The sequence below is a fragment of the Jatropha curcas genome, chromosome 6 (genome assembly GCF_041381405.1).
Source record: "Jatropha curcas cultivar XTBG-Jc1 chromosome 6, XTBG_Jcur_1.0, whole genome shotgun sequence".
NCBI lineage: Eukaryota > Viridiplantae > Streptophyta > Magnoliopsida > Malpighiales > Euphorbiaceae > Jatropha > Jatropha curcas.
In genome coordinates, this window is record NC_143156.1 from 21,616,728 (window position 1) to 21,635,126 (window position 18,399).

The following is an 18,399-nucleotide window of genomic DNA, read 5'->3' on the forward strand; positions in this document are numbered from 1 at the left end:
TTGATGGAAGAAGACTACAAACCTTCAATCGAACATCAAAGGCGATTGAACCCGAACATGAAAGAGGTAGTCAAGGCTGAAATTCTTAAACTCTTAGATGCCGGCATCATTTATCCAATTTCAGACAGTAATTGGGTGAGTCCTGTCCAAGTTGTTCCAAAGAAAGGAGGTATGACTGTTATTTCTAATGAAAACAATGAATTAATCCCCACAAGAACAGTCACAGGTTGGCGTGTGTGTATAGATTATAGAAAATTAAATAAAGCAACACGCAAAGATCACTTTCCCCTTCCCTTTATTGATCAAATGCTTGAAAGACTTGCAGGATATCCTTTTTATTGTTTCTTAGATGGCTATTCAGGGTACTTCCAAATACCTATAGCCCCTGAAGACCAAGAGAAAACTACATTCACTTGCCCTTATGGCACTTTTGCCTATCGGAGAATGCCTTTTGTGCTATGCAATGCCCCTGCAACCTTTCAAAGGTGCATGATGTCCATCTTTTCTGATATGGTGGAAAAATTTATTGAAATATTCATGGATGATTTTTCTGTATTTGGTTCTTCCTTCGATGCATGCCTTCATAATTTATCTTTAGTGATGCAACGATGTGAAGATACTAACCTTGTGTTAAATTGGGAAAAATGTCACTTCATGGTTAGTGAAGGTATTGTCCTAGGGCATAAAATCTCTCAAAAGGGGATTGAAGTAGACAAGGCAAAAATTGAGGTAATTGAAAAACTATCTCCCCCTAACACAGTGAAGGGCATAAGAAGTTTTCTTGGGCATGCAGGATTTTACAGGAGATTCATAAGGGATTTCTCAAAAATCACTAAACCTCTTTGCAATCTACTAGTTAAAGATGTTCCTTTTGAATTTAACAAAGATTGTTTAGATGCTTTTAACAGGTTAAAGAAGGAGTTAATCTCAGCCCCGATCATCACCACACCAGATTGGACTTTACCCTTTGAACTCATGTGTGATGCTAGTGATCATGCTGTAGGAGCTGTTCTTGGACAAAGAAAAGACAGGAAGTTGCATGTTATCTATTATGCAAGTCGCACATTGAATGATGCACAATTAAATTATGCAACTACGGAAAAGGAACTACTAGCTATTGTTTTTGCTTTTGACAAATTCAGGGCATATCTAATTGGAGCTAAAACAATAGTCTACACAGATCATTCTGCCATTAAATACTTGCTGGAGAAGAAAGATGCAAAGCCGAGACTCATTCGTTGGGTACTTCTATTGCAAGAGTTTGACCTCGAAATTCGCGACAAAAAGGGGACCGAGAACCTCGTTGCTGACCATCTTTCCAGGCTTGAATTGGGGGAGGAAGATACAAGCGAGCTACAAATCAATGAAAGCTTTCCTCATGAGCAACTTCTTCTAGTAGCAAATGCTCAAACCCCCTGGTACGCTGACATAGTTAATTATCTTGTTTGCAAAATTCCTCCTCCCAATTTTTCTTACCAACAAAGAAAAAAATTTTTTCATGATATCAAATTTTACTATTGGGAGGAGCCATTTTTGTTCAAGTATTGTAGTGATCAGCTCTTCAGGAGATGTATACCGAAAACTGAAATAGAAAGTGTCCTTAAATTCTGCCATTCAATGGAATGTGGAGGCCACTTTGGAGCAAACAAGACAGCTGCGCGTATACTAGAAAGTGGTTTGTATTGGCCTAATCTTTTTAAAGATGCTTATAATTATGTTCGTCTTTGTGATCGTTGTCAAAGGTTAGGTAACATTTCGAAGAGACATGAAATGCCCCTGAACAGCATCCTTGAAGTCGAAATCTTCGATGTATGGGGTCTGGACTTTATGGGACCTTTTCGACCATCTTATTCAAATCAATACATTCTAGTGGCGGTGGATTATGTGTCAAAGTGGGCAGAAGCTGTTGCTCTTCCAAATAACGATGCCAAAAGTGTGATGAGCTTCATCAAGAAAAACATTTTTACAAGGCATGGTACTCCCAGGGCGATAATCACGGATGGAGGTAAGCATTTTTGCAATAAATATTTAGATTCCCTTCTTGCAAAATATGGTGTCACTCATCGTGTAGGTACTCCATATCATCCTCAAACAAGTGGACAAGTAGAGGTCACTAACAGAGAAATCAAAAAGATCCTCGAAACCACTGTTGGACAATCAAGAAAGGATTGGTCCAAAAAGCTAGACGACGCTCTATGGGCCTACAGAACGGCATTCAAAACGCCTATAGGTATGTCTCCATATCGCATGGTGTATGGTAAGGCTTGTCATCTTCCTGTAGAGTTAGAACATAAGGCATTTTGGGCCATTCAATTTCTCAACTTTAATGCCAAGGAAGTGGGACAAAAACGCTTGTTACAGCTAAACATGATGGATGAATTGCGCCTCCATGCTTATGAAAGTGCTAAAATATATAAAGATCGCACTAAACAATGGCACGATAAGTGCATTATCATGAGGGATCTAAAGGTAGGCCAGCAAGTGTTGCTCTATAACTCTAGACTTCAGTTATTTCCTGGTAAGTTGTGCTCTAGATGGTCTGGACCATTCACAATCAAGGAAATTTTTCCTCATGGCGCGATTGAAATAGTGGATGGTAAGTCGAATCGAAGTTTCAAGGTAAATGCTCAACGTTTGAGAAGCTATTATAATGAAACCTTTGAACCCATCAAGACTACAATTGGTCTTGCTTAGCCTAAATTCAGATAAGTGCGTCGAACTTAACGACGTTAAACAAAAGTGCTCATGGGAGACAACCCATCTATTTTTATTAAATTTTCGTCCATTTATTTATTTTTATTCCCTATTTTATTTGTCAAAATCCCAAATTTTCTCCATAAGCGTTCTTTTGTTTAGTTAAGAGTTTTTATAGGAAAAAGTGGAAATCCAGAACCGAGCACGCCCTAGGCGTGCCCATCAGCACGCCCGTGCCATAGAAAAGAGATTAACACACTTGAAGGTCAGAGGAGAGCACGCCCTAGACGTGCTAAGTGGCACTCCCGTGTTACTGGAAAACGCCCAAGTCGCGAGCGCGACATTCACAAGCGTGAGCGCGACAATTAGAAAAGAAAGTCAGAAGAGTTGCAAGAAAAACTCGCGAGCGCACCTTCCATCTACGCGGGCGCAAGCTGAAGTCGCGAGCGCGACATTCATATACGCGTGCGTGACAAGCAGATCAGAGTGTCAGAAGCCATTGGACCAGAAGACGCGAGAAGACGCGAGCGCGATATTCATATGCGCGGGCGCGAGAAAGCACTTTTGAGAGGCAGAACGTTTGCCAGCAAAATACGCGAGCGCGACTTTCACATGCGCGAGCGCGAAAAGAACTCGAGAGGCAGAGAAGAGCACGCCCAAGCCATGCTATGTAGCACGCCCGTGCCAGGTACGCCACTTTTGTTGTTTTGCAGGTCAGAGGAGAGCACGCCCAGGTCGTGCTCATCAGCACGGCCGTGCCACGATCAGACCAACTTATTAATTGGCGCCCCTCTTTGAAGAGCACGCTTTCAAACTCTCTCTTTTCCACCCCGCACGCCCTGGCCGTCACCTCTTTTCTCCCAAACTTTCCCTTTTCTTCTCCCTTTTCTCTCAAATCAAACACTTTCCACCCAAAATTTTCACATAATCAACTCCAACAATGCCTCCTAGATACAAACGTAGCAGACCCGCATCCTCCATTGCTGCTCGAAACCGCGCAACTACGCGATCTTCCACGGCTCCTCAACCTCCTTCACCTCCTGCATTTCCATTCGAGTTCACCTCATCCGATCAACAAGAAAGGTACACAAAATTATCTCTTCGGCCTATTCTACCGAATAGATTTATTGATGAGGCTGCCTTAGCGCAAGTGGGTCTTAGGGATATTGTGTTAGACCCTCTTAAGAGAATAGGATGGGGGGAATTTATTGATATGAAGGACTTAGTCTATGCCCCTCTAACTCTAGAATTTCTGAGTTCCTATCGCGCTTTTATTCCATTATTGCCTAATTCACCACCAAGCAGGGTTAACTTTAGGCTTCTTAGTCAAGACTTTGAACTAACTGTGAATGAAATTAGCCACATTTTTGGGTTTCCTACAGACAATAGCCAGATACAAATATCTAGTGATTTTAGTGCGCGTAATACTTGGCAAAATTTGACAGGTGAAGTGAATTACAATCCTAGATATTCTAAAGCATCCAAATTAAAAAAACCTTCCTTGCGCTACATTCACAAATTCTTATCTAATTCCATTTTTGGAAGGAGTGAAAGTGATGGGGTGCTAAGTTTGAACGAATTATATTTTCTGTGGGCTATTGAGAATGGGGTTTTATTGAATGTTGGTTATTGGCTCTGCCAAAAATTTGGAAAGGTAGCTGGAGCCGACAAGGGGGCCATAATGGTGGGATGTTTTGTAACTCGGATTGCTAGATACTTACAAGTTTGGAACCCGGCTAGGCCAATTTATGATAGTATAGGAGGAGGGCGTAGTACTAGACTGGACCTAGATGTTATGATACATATGAAACTGATTGAAAAAGTCGGGGATACATATCAAGTAGTAGGCGCCCCAGAGGCTAATCCTGATAATGCAGGAGCAGAGGCAGCCGGTGGAGCTAACATGGAAGAGGATAATCCTCCTCCTTTTCCTTCTTATTTTGGTGCAGGTACTTCCGGTGTCGGTCCATCGTTCCAAGGCACAGCCAACATGTCGAACGATGAAGTCCTTGCAAGAATGATGTCTCGGATGGACCTCTTTGACACGCGCCTTAAATGTATGGAAACGATGATCGCAGAGCGTTTCCAGTCCATCGAAATTATGAACGGCAGTCTTGACTCTCGGATGGACACCATGCAAGGCCAACTCCAGACCATCCTCCAGCTTCTGCAGCCACCTCCACCACCAGAGAATTGACGGATTTCTCACTTTTTTTTGTTATATATATATATATATTTTTTTTTTGTTTATTTGTTCTAATACATTGTCTTGGTTGCTTTCACTTTAGTTTATTTGTTATTTGAATTTTTATAACTTTTTAGTAGTTTGTTTTGTTCTTAATGTTTAGTTGCTCTTTTAGCTAAGACTCTTCCCACACCCGTTCTATTGTATTGTTCAATACAATGTTGGTAAGATTTCTTCTTCTCTCTTACTGCTTTCCTTCTAGTAATGCAATAAGTTTGGGGAATTTATGCACATTGGGGACAATGTGATTGATTGAATTGGGGGAAGGGAATTTTGGCAAAAATTTGGCAAAAATTTTTTGTTTTTGTTTAACATTTTTGGAATGATTACAAGTAAGCTTGAAAGTTCTCATCTCTAGTAATGAGTGTTAAATATAGTCGATTCTAAATTCTAGCATATTTAAGTTTTGAATTTGAATTTTTGACTCAATCATGTTCATTGATCTAAACTATTTGTTTCTAGACTTTTAAAACACTGATTTTTATGAAAGTTATGATATAAAGGTGTGTTTTACTCTAAAGTATTTTAAACCTTGGCATTCCTAGAACAAAAATTAGAACTTCCTTCGAGGCGAGAAATTTAAATGTTTACATCTTGAAAGAGATGATTTAGGCAATTTTTGTTGACCCTTATATAGCCTAGACCACCTAAATAAAAATATATGACCTTTGAAACCCACTTTGAAGCCTTAAACCGTACAATTTTCTTCTTCACCATCAATAAACCTAGCCATTAAAGCCAAATTCAAATCTCCTACCCTAAGTACAAAGGATTGTATGATTAAAAGATTCGATTTTTAATTAGAATATAGCAACAAAGAGGGAGAATTCATCAATCAATACTAGCAAATAAAGAAAAGAAGAAAGAATCAAGAAAGGGGCACGTAAAAAGCAATCAAAAGAATGAAAGAAGAATGGAAAAGCAAGGAAGAAAAGTACCAAAATATTAAGAAAAGACCTTGCACAAGATGCCTCTAGCTAGTAAGAAAGCTTCAAAACAGACACTCCCTAGAACTAGTAAAAGAGTGATTAAAATAGAATCTTGAAAATTATACAGTCTTTTGTACTCTTTGACTACCCTTTTATCCTTTCTTTTGATTAAGCAAAAATTTGCACCAAGAAAGCCCCATTACAACCCAAAATAAAGACCTTTTGATCTTTTAATCGTATGCATTTAAATCGTGGAGAAAGAATAACTAATTTTGCATATGGGAATGCCACTGTTGCACTATCAATTGTCTTATTTTTTAAAGGTTGAAGATTCCTTAGATAATTCATGTCCTATTTATCATAAATTGAATAAATATTAGTGTTGACAATCTCTTTAAACTTGTATTTTACTCAATGAATGTGTTTTATTCAAAAATAAAAATCAAGCTTAAGTATGATTAGCATGGAGAACGATTGAGTTTATTCACTTGTTTACTAATCATGATATCTTGAAAGATTATTAAAATCATCTCCAACCATGTTAAAGTAAGTGTCGTCAAATTATTTTTCTTTTAGTTTTGTTGCTTGAGGACAAGCAATGGTTTAAGTTTGGGGAATTTTGATAAGTATAAATTTTATAGTGTTTTTAATATAGTTTTTATTAGAATTTTAGTAAGTTTTTACTTCTTTAATTTAATTTTAAATCACTTTTAGTATAATTGTGTTTAAAAGCTTCCTTGTTCTTTAATCTGCTTGATCTAAGAAAAAAATTGCAGAAATTTGGCGTAGAAAAGAACTTTAGAATGCAAGGCACTCAGCTTCTAGCACGCCCAGCCCGTGCTGGAAGGCACGCCCGTGCTAGAAGCCAAGTGAACCATGAGGAGAGAAGCCAGCACGCCTAAAGCGCGCCCCGAAGCACGCGCGAATCGCGCAAACGAGAGGCAGAGAGTTAGGCCGCGCAACTCGCGAGCGCGAGCCTCACATGCGCGAGCGCGAATCTACACTACGCGAGCGCGAGTCTCACATGAGATGCTGCAGTGCTTCAATAGCCAGACTTCCAGACTACAGCACGCCCAGCCCGTGCCATGAAGCACGCCCGTGCTGTCCAGGCGGAACCAGTATGAATTTAAAACGCACATCAAGCCTTTCTCACATGGGCCGACTTCAAGGAGTTTCCTAAACACACTAAACAAGACCTGGACCTATTCTTGAAGAAAAAGGAGTCCTAATCAAGAAGAAATCAAGAGCCTAAACAGTTATGATCTCCTATAGAGGATTTTGTACTAAATAAGGATTCTATTTTCCTAAAAGGAGTCAGACTTGCCTTCAGGACCTCTATATAAAGAAAGGAACTTCTCATAGCAAGGGGGATCGTTTTTCTTTGTACACTTCTTTACATAGTTCTCTCTTCTCAAAGATTTCAAGCTTCAAATAATTGTGCTAAGATTCAAGGAAGCCATCAACATAGTTGTGATACAGTTTTTATTCTAAACTTTTCATCTTGTTTCTTTCTTTATTATTGTCTTTAAATATGATGAATGATTCAAGTGTGATTGAGTTTAATTTAATTACTATGTCTAGCTAAACTTTTATACTAGGGATTTGATGTAATTTAATTCGATTCCAGCTTATAATATTAGATTTATTTTTCTTTGTTCTTGTTATAACTTATTATTGTGCTTAAGGCTTCCAGGTAGAAAAATTCCCCTGGATTGAATTATTTCAATAACATCATTCGGGAGAAGGGTTATTGATATGAATAAGGTAATAATTTACTTGAGAATAATAACTTGATGTGGAAACTATATGGTTTGACTCAAGGGGGGCTTTCATAAGTTAATAAAGTATTAAGTTGTGAATTCATAAAACAACCATAAAACCTAATGATCTGATTCATGTTTAATTTCACTATTAATATAGGTGATTAAATTGGATTAGAATAGCTAACAATAAATCGGGAGAGCTTGTTAGTAACCTTAGGGTTGTTTTCTCCTACTTGAACAATTAAACTTGATTAATGAACTAATAGAACAAGCTGGATAGAATTAAATGAAATCAAATTCCCTAGTAGCTTAATCCCCTGATTTCTTTTCACCTAAATTTTGTGTTTGATCTCTTTTACTTTGAATTTTATTTACTTTACAGCGAACTCCTTTTATCATCGTCTAAATAATAATAGGTTAACATAATTTTGGTAATTGATAAACAATCCCTGTGGATACGATACTTTCTTACTCTATACTACTTGTTGCGATTTCGTACACTTGCGAAAAACGCTGTCATATTGCGAAGCTGTTTGGGTTCTTTTCTCGATTAGTGATGATGTATTGCGAAGCTGATCGAGTCAATCCTTTTCCTGATTAGTGATGATGTATTGCGAAGCTGATCAGGACAATCTCAAATCCCACCAAGCCGTGATGGTATATTGCGAAGCTGCTTGGACCTTTTCTTGATTAGTGATGGTGTGTTGCGAAGCTGATCAAGACAATTTCTATTCAAATCCTCTAAAGCCGATCAAACTGAGCTGAGGAGGTGGACAACAAAGCCGATCAAACTGAGCTTTGGAATCCTTAATCGAGTCAATGATGGTGTATTTCGAAGTTGACTCAAATCTTGATTAGTGATGGTGTATTGCGAAGCTGATCAGGACAATTTCATTGACCGAACAGTGATGGTGTATTATGAAACTGTTTGGGTTCTCTTCCCGGTCAATAATCGTGTATTGCGAAGTTGGCCAAGGCATTCAAATCCTTCAGGCCGATCAAACCGAGCCTCGGAGGTGTTTTCAAAGCCAATCAAACCGAGCTTTGGAGTTATTCACATATTCGACGGGAGCCGACAAAGCCGATCAAACTGAGCTAAGGAGGTGACCAGAGAATCCATCCAAATCCTTCAGGTCGATCAAACCGAGCCTCGGAGGTGTCTTCAAAGCCAATCAAACCGAGCTTTGAAGTCATTCACATACCCGACTGGAGCCGACGAAAGCCGATCAAACCGAGCTGAGTAGGTGGCCAGATGATCAAGTCAATCCAACATATTTCAAGCCGATCAAACCGGGCTTTGAGGATGGTTGCCAGACTGAAGGCACGTCTGTAGACCACTTTAACATTAATCACTTATACAATTAATGATAAAGTGGGGGGGCAAACTGTTGACGCGTGTTTTTTATGCCCCGCCTGATCCAATGAGGAAATGAGGATGCAAAATGAATGGGTTAATGCTATCTAGAAGTCTTTTAATCTAAGGATTTAAATTAAAAATGATGTTGAAAAGTTGGCTGAGACATAGCTGCGTCACGCAAGAACAGCTGCGTCACGCAATTGTTCATCCAAGAACAGTTGCGTCACGCAACTGTTCATCACTATTCATCACTGTTCATCACTGTTCATCACTGTTCAATAAATGAGCAGCGTCACGCAGCTATAGTAGCATCACGCAGCTACAGTCAGCTACAGTAGCGTCACGCAGCTACAGTAGCGTGACGCAGCTGTGTCCTGACCTACCCTATAAATACATCTCTTTCTCACAGAACAAAAGGGGGGGAAGAGAAGAACAAAAGAATAGAACACAAAAAAAAAAGAGGAAGAACACGATTTTGAAACCCTAAAAAACACACTATAAAGAAAACACATTTAAATCCTTGGATACAAAGCTTCTGGGAGATCTTAACAATCATTTGTTATACATTTGATCCATTTGCAAGCATTAATCTGAGGATTAGGTAATTTCCTAAACATTCTTTGTATTTTTTTATATATTTTTGTGATTTTAGTAATATTTTTGTGGTTTTAGTAATCTAAGTTTCTTTAAATTGTATTCTGTTCATATTTGGCCATTTTATATGTCTTTAAATCACATTTAAATAAGAAACGATGTAAATAAATCGATTGAAACTGATTCTGGGCCAGAACAGGTGCGTCGCGCACTGTTTATGAAAGAACAGCTGCGTCACGCAGCTGTTCATCATGAACAGGTGCGTCACGCAGCTGTTCATCCAGGAACAGCTGCTTCACGCAACTGTTCATCACTATTTAGCACTGTTCACGCAACTATTCACTGTTCACGCAACTATTCACTGTTCACGCAACTATTCACTGTTCACTGTTCACTATTCATGGCTCATGAAGAACAGTCGTGTCACGCAACTGTTCATCCAAGACCAGTTGCGTCACGCGACTGTGCAGTTGCGTCACGCGACTGTGCACTATTCACTGTGCACTGTTCACTATTCACGGCTCATGAAGAACAGTCGTGTCACGCCACTGTTCATCCAAGAACAGTTGCGTCACGCGACTGTTCATCGATTTTTCCAGAAAAATAAAAAAAATATAAAAAAAATTAATAATAAATTTTATACGAAAATAAAATCTAATTTCTTCAATAAATTTGAAAATGCCCAATTATGAACAGATAACAGTTTAATTAAACTTAGAATACTAAAATGTAATTTTATGTGTTTATTTATATGAATTTTGCAATTTATGTTTAAATGAAAAATAAAATTAAGTTTGTTGATTTATTTATATTTAAGATTAATTTGCATGTTTATTAACTATTAGCATTTCTAGTGTTAAATAATAAATATGCATGATTTTGGGTTTATGGGTTGGATTTAAATCGGGTAGAATGTATTTTAGGTTCGGTTTGTTGCCCGCCTTGAGCTATAAGGCAAGAGCGGGTCTTTTTATTTATTTGGTTTGATCGCTTTGATTTAATTGCTTTAATTTGAATAATTGCTATGTGATAATTAGATTTGATTGGGACGATTAATTAATTTTCCACATAGGAACTTGGTTCGATTTAATCGGGTTGGGGTTTAATTAAATAAATTGGCTTTTCTAAAATAAAATAAAATTAGAAATTGTAGGTTAAAAGAGGCCGGTTTTTCCCGGCGTCGGCTTCCAACGGGCCGACGTACCCAATTCCCTTACCTAGAACCTCATTGGTTCGCCTGACCAGTTTTTCTAAATAATAGGCCTTGAATAAAATTGGGTTAAATGAAGTCACTTTTATAAAATAAAATTGAAACGGTCCCATTGCCGAAATAATGGGTGGCGACTCAAAATAATTTATAAGACCGATTTATCGGCATCGCATATCCAAAAAGATTTTTATCACCTTTTTCCAAAACAATAATAAACAATGTAACAAAATAAAAAAGATGTTTTTCGAGATCCTTCCGGGGTTTTTGGGATTTTCTCGGCGAAAACACAGTGCCGATGAATCGGTCTTATAAATTATTTTAGTCACTACCCATTATTTTGGCAATGGAACCGTTTCCAATTTTATTTTATAAGAAAAATGACTCCATTTAAACCCAATTTTATTTAAGGCAAACTATTTGAAAAACTGGTCAGACGTACCACGTACGATTCTAGATCAGGAAATTGGGTACGTTGGCCCGTTGGAAGACGACGCCCGGAAGACTGGCCTCTTTTAACCTACGATTTCTAATTGATTTTATTTTAGAAAAGCCAAATTATTTAATTAGACCCAACCCCAATAAACCGAACCGAGTTCCTATATGGAAAATTACTTAATCGTCCCAATTAGGTTCATTCATTGCATTCATAATAAATCAATTATCACATTCACCATCCATCCACAATATAGCAAATATAATTAAAAGACCCGCTCTTGCCTTATGGTTAAAGGCGGGCCACAAACCATATTCAATAATATAATCCACAATAAATAATAAATCCTAAAATCTTATAATCATAGTAAATTAATTGATTTGATTTGATTAGAACACAATTTGCCCATTATTGATCATTTTCCGAATTAATATTAAATATTTACTTAATGACATAAAATTAAAATGAGATAAGAAAAATATTCTGGAACTTAAGACAGTTGCGTCACGCAGCTGTTCTATGAAGAACAGTCGCGGGACGGAACTCTTAGTTATTATCCTAGAGCTTTAAGGCAGTTGCGTCACGCAGCTGTTCTACGAAGAACAGTCGCGTGATGGAACTCTTAGTTGCGTGGCGCGACTATTCGTGAGCTTATTAAAATGCCCAGTTTTATTAACTACTTATTGAAAGCGTAACATTAAACAACAACTATAAAAACGAAATAAATATTGTGCGTACAAACAGTTGCGTCACGCGAGTGGTCCGGTCCAGATTAAAGCCTTTTGGACATGAACAGTTGCGTCACGCAGGTAGTAGCTGCATGACGCAACTGCTCTGGTCCGTAACTACCATTCAAACTACTCTTTTTTACGTGTTTTTTTTTTGTTAACAATGATTAAAAACAACTCAGAAATACTCAGAAATGGGCAAAGTTACGTTTAACCAATAACAAACCAACTAAATGCTATGAAAATGAGATTTTTAACAAATAAAAGACTAAAAATGAAAGGAGAAGGTTTAAGGGATTACCTAACCCTCAGATTCGAGGATTGCATGAGTTTTGATTGATTCAGGGACAATACCTCACGATCCCAGAGGTGTTTGTTATCAAGTTTTACACAATGAACGTTTTTTATCTTTTCTCTCTTTTTCTCTTCTTATGTTCTTTTTTTGTATTTTAATTTTAAATCTATATATCTAATGGCTTGATCTTCCTCAAGGTTACTCACTTGAGTTCTTAGGGAAGAAACCCTAGCCGTGAATCAAAAATCTTAGCTTAAAATGTTGAGGTCCAGAGAAAATGAGAGAAAAGTCCCGTTTTTAAGACAAAATGTTGTATTTATATGGGTAGGGCAACAAAACAAGCTGCGTCACACAGGTAGAAGCTGCGTGACGGAGCCGCAAGCTGTGTGACGCAGCTTACTTTTCGTACAGTTGCCGCGTATCCATACAAACAGTGCAAGTCGTTACACGGGCGTGTGCCAGGGGTGTCAGCCTAGTTTGAGTTGCGTGACGCAACTATGAGTGCCATCACGCAGGTAATAGCTGTGTGACGCAACCCTAACGCGGGTCAGACTCCTTTGGGCTGGTTTGATTCAATTTTTGGTTCAAACACTTCTAGTTGATGATGATTCTTTATCCCTCATCCTCATATCATCACCGGGTTAGGCGGGGGCATAAAATTACGCGTCAACAGTTCTGAACTTCACAATGAGAAGGTTCAAAGATCACTCTTCTATTCTTATCACAAATCTGACTAACACTTAACAAGTTATAATGTAATCCTTCTACAAAGCATACATCTTCTATTGAAGGATTAGAACCTACCACACCAATACCAATGATTTTACCTTTTGCTTTGTCTCCAAAGCTTACCGTACCTCCCTTTTTCTTTTCTAATCTGGTGAACTTCTTTCTGTCACCAGTCATATGCCTAGAGTAAGCGCTGTCCATGTACCACATCTCTGTTTTCAGCTCGCTCCTTAGGTACCTGAAAAGATCAAGCAGATTTAGGTACCCAACTCATATTGGGTCCTGGAGGGTTAGTGGTAACAGGTGCACTATGAGTTTTCTTTCTGTTGAAACTTTGATGTTCTAAAGTCATAGCATTAGAAACACCATTTTTCTGATTAGAAACACGATTCAGTCTAGAAATGCTATCATAGCTAGAACTTGTCTTCTTTTTAGAAAATGATTCTGAAATTGATTTTAGAATTCTAATCTCAATTTTCAAAGATTCATTTTCAGAATTTAGATTTTTACATTTTTCTTCAAGACGTGTCAGATTTTCAGAAAATCGATTATTACAATTTTTAAGATCTTTGATTTCTATAATAAGATCTTTGCATGTAACTTCTTGATAAAAAGCATCTTTTAAATGATTACTTTCAGATTTTAACTTTCTAAAATCTTTCTTTAGAACTTTATGCTTTCTAACAATCTTTTCAAACTCATTGCAAAGATTATTATAAGTATTTAGAAGATTACTTTCTGATTCTGGTTCAGAAATACTTACAGTGCTTTCATCATTCTCATGGACTGTTGCATTTGTTTCGTTGATTCCAGCTTTCTGTGTTGAAGTCAGAGTATTGATTTCTTTGGAGTCAGAATCAATGGTAGCCATTAAACAGATATTAGCTATTTCTTCTGATCACTGTGGCTTTTAGAATTAGAATTGTCTGAATCACTCCATGCAGCTATAAAGGCCTGCTTCAGCTTCTCTTTTGTTGACTTCTTTTTCAGTTTAGGACAATTAGGCTTGATATGTCCAGGTTTGTTGCATTCATAACAAACCACTTCAGAAGGTTCTTTCTTAGGCAAGTTACTATTTTTGGATGGAAAGTTCTTTTTGTTAAACTTTTTCTGTGGCCTTCCACCCTTTCTATAGAACTTTTTAAATCTTTTAGCAATGAGTGCTAAATCATCACTATCAAGATCAGAAGAACTTTCTTCACTAGAATCTACCCTTAAAGCCAGTCTTTTCTTTTTCTTATCTTCCGTTGTCAAAGAAGATTTCATTTCTTCTGAAACAAGAGCTCCTATAAGATAATCATAAGTAACGGGAGTCTCTTTGTAATTCATGACAGTTCCTATAGAATCCCATTTTCTAGGTAGAATTCTAAGGATTTTCTTCACAAGCTCATCTTCTGAAATTTCCTTTCCGAGAGTTCTCAAAGGATTAACTATATTGGTAAATCTAGAATTTAATTCTGCAATAGTTTCCCCTTCTTTCATACTAAACATTTCATATTCTCTCCAAAGGATATTTATTCTGGATTCTTTTACTCTATCTGTACCCTCATAGGTGATTTTAAGTTTTTCCCATACCTCTGTCACAGCTTTACATCCAGACACTTTGTTGTATTCAGTTGCATCTAAAGCACAACGAAGAATATTAATGGCTTTTGCATTTATAGCAATGTCACTCCAATCAGCATCTGTATATTCTTCTTCTGTTTTTCTAATTAACTCATCTCCTACAACTTTCATGGGAATACGAGGACCAGTGATAACATTTCTCCAGCAATTTATATTAACCTGATTTCATGAAATTCTCCATTCTAGTTTTCCAGTAAGGGTAATTAGAGCCATTGAACAAAGGAGGTCTAGAAACAGATTGTCCTTCTAAAGAAGAAAGAGGAAGTGGGGTTGCCATGGGATCTTATCTCTTAAGCGGTTAAGCTTCGGTAAGTCAAGAGCCAGAGCTCTGATACCATATTGTGGGTCCCATATATGTATGGCACTACCCTAGAGGGGGGTGAATTGTGTTTTCTAAACACAGATATAAATTTTAGAATTTCTAAACAAAATATAGAATTCTAAGTGCAGCGGAAAAACAAAGAACTTTGTGAGAATAAAATATGGATTAGAATCACCTCACAATGTTCTATTTATAAAAGATAGAAAGTCTGTGCAAAGTGCAGCTATCGATTAGAACTGCTCCACACTGACTTATTCAATATTAGAACTTCTTTATGAAGGAAAGCTATTGAAATTAGAACTTCCTCATAAAGTTTAGAAAATCATATAAGACTGAGTGAGAGACAGTTATTGAAATTAGAACTGTTTCACAAAGCTTTAATCAAGTATCAGAACTACTTTATGATGGAGAGCTATTGTAATTAGAACGTCCTCATAAAGTTTAGAAAATTAATTAGAAACCCAAAGAAGTGAAATATACTGTGAATAGAAGAACTGTTTAGAACATGGTATATTCACTTATTAGAATTCCAGAGTTCTAATGTTCAGAAAAGATAAGACTTATTACAGTTTTAGAACATCGAATTCATTTTCAACTTTAGCATTTCTAAAATATAAACAGAAGTATAATAAAAGTAGTATCAAGCAAACTTCAGAAATAAAAAGATCAACACAGTGATTTATAGTGGTTCGGCACTAACTCGCCTACATCCACTCCCCAAGACGCATCTTGAGATCCTCAACTATGTTATCTCTTTTCAAGGGTAAGAGACAAACCAACAGTACAAGGCAATAGATCAACACCTAGATCTACCCTTTTATCCCACTAGATTTTCCAAAGGTTCTAGTTAACCCCAACCCTTTCTGTTTTTGGCAGAGTACAGAAACTCAATTCAAGACATTAGAATCCCACACAAGGAGAAGGTCGCTTGATAACCTCTTTCACAATAGCTTATCACCCAAGCTATTACACAAATGTTTAATCAAATAAAAGCCTGTCTACTATAGATTACAAAATCTACATAGACAGAAAGAAATGCACATATAAGCACAGGAAAAACAGTTTATCAGATTAGAAAATCGTTTAGAACTCAGAACCGTTTTTCTAAAGTAGTTGTAAAAATTCTTTTCTTCTTTAAAGATAAAAACGTTAAGTGTAAAGATGAAAAGAAAAATGGGGGTAGAGAGTAAGTTTTGAGAGAAAAAGATTTGATCAATGAGAGAATGCTCTTAAAACGAAAACTCTTACTCCACCATAGCTCAAGACGTGAAAGCTCCTATTTATAGAGAGCATCGTGTCTCTTGCATTTGGAAAGTGGATATTTCATTTGAAATCAGAATATTTACTTTCCTTATTTAGAAGATACGAAAATCTTTAGTTACCAAAAACTTTGTTCTTTTCTTTTGGTAAGAAAATAAAGCCGATCTTCCTTTCCTTTAAGAATAAAGATTCTCGGCAGCATTTTGGAAAGATTTTTCGAAAGGATTCTTCTTACTTAAAACGAGAAGAATAAGATCTTCATTTGCTTTAGGTAAGAAAATAAATTTAGATCTTCAAAAGATTTCCGAAAAAGAAAATACTTGATTTATTTCCAAAAACAATTGAGATGAAATCTTTTTAGTTTTTAGGAAATTAAATAGTTTGAGTTTTAAAGAATATTTTCGAAAGCTAATTTTTGGAAAACGAAATTATTTTTGAAGAAACTAATTTCCGAAAAATATTTTTGTAGAGAGAGAAAAATTAATTTATGTGCTCATATATGAATTTTCTCTCTATCCTACAAAGTGTCCTAAATACCTAACCACTAGGGTCTTCGAATATCTTCACTCAATGTAGGACTTGCATTGTACGATTTCTTTCCATACAAATTCTGCATAAAATAATATTAGCACAAATAACATAATTTAAATTTATTTATTTTGTATTAATCATCAAAATCCCGAGATTAAATTTTGACCCTTGAGCCAACACTCAACTTCCATACAAGTATATCCAGCATATCATACATTCACCTAATTGGAGTAGGAGCATATAATCACTTGTTTTGAAGAACTAATTATTCACTCATCATTAAAGAGATATCATAATACCATTTTTATTTCTACTTTCATCAAGATTCATTATTATTATTATTATTATTATTATTATTATTATTATTATTATTATTATTATTATTATTATACTTTCTTGTCCATTCATGTTTAATAGTTAAGGTATCATATCCACATGATAATAAGTTTATTACTTCCTCCGTCCCAAAAAGATAGTCCACTTTCTATTTCACACATGTTAAGAAAGTGGCATTTATTATGGGTAAAGGACAATTTCATGCATATAACTTTCCTATTATGCTCATCTTAAATAACACATGAGCAATTATTACATTGGAATAATAAATAAAAATTAATGAGGATAAATTGAAAATAAGATAAAATTTAATAAGGGTATAATAGACAATTTAAGAATTAACTTAATGCAAAAAAAGAAAGTAGGCTATATTTTGGGACAAATCAAAAAGAAAAGATGGACTATCTTTTTAGGACGGAAGGTGTATAAACCTACAATCATGTATATTATTACTACACATTATATGCATAAGAGGATATAGACATGATTCACAATCCATTCAAGTAAGCAGATTTAAGCATATCTCATATCATTATTCATTTATATCACATTTTATATATGTAACCCGTGTAAATGCCAGTGGGTTCGAAAGTCATATAAAGGAACTATATTGTATGGTACGGATTGTTGAAAACTATAGGCTCAAAAGCCATAACTATACCTGTAACTACCGGGGCTCGTTAGCCAAATATTGTAGTGCGCCAAGCGCAAGGATATCTCAGTATATCCAAAAATTCATATGGTCCAGTATTGCTAAATTGTGTATATGACATATCATACTCCTTATTCTAACCGACTCTCACTAAGCTTATAAATAGGTTTGATTCAATAGCCATAAATCTCTATACTTAACTTTTCTCTTTATTTAAATTAATATCCATTTATCTTATATAACTAACTCAATAGCCTCCAAAATCAACTTTCATTTATGCCACATCTATATGTCAATATTTACAATAATGCCACTAACACACTTATCACATATTTTTCTATAATTTCAACTATTACTCTTGACTTGGTTATATAAAATCGTCTACAACAAATCATATCACTATCAAATCAAACATACACATACGAAATAAACAACACTATCTATAGATCTAGGTTAATCATGACCCAAAAATGTCGTAACTACTGATCCGGAATTCAAGGAGTTACAACTCTATCCTTCTTAAGAAATTTTTTCCTCAAAATTACTTAGAGTAAATAATTGAGGATGTTGCTATCTCATTATCTCCTCGCTTTCCCATGTATCCTCTTCAGTCTTATGGTTCCTTCAAAGAACCTTAACTGAAGAAATTCTCTAATTCCTCAACTCCTTGATATTTGAGCTAGGATCTTCACAGG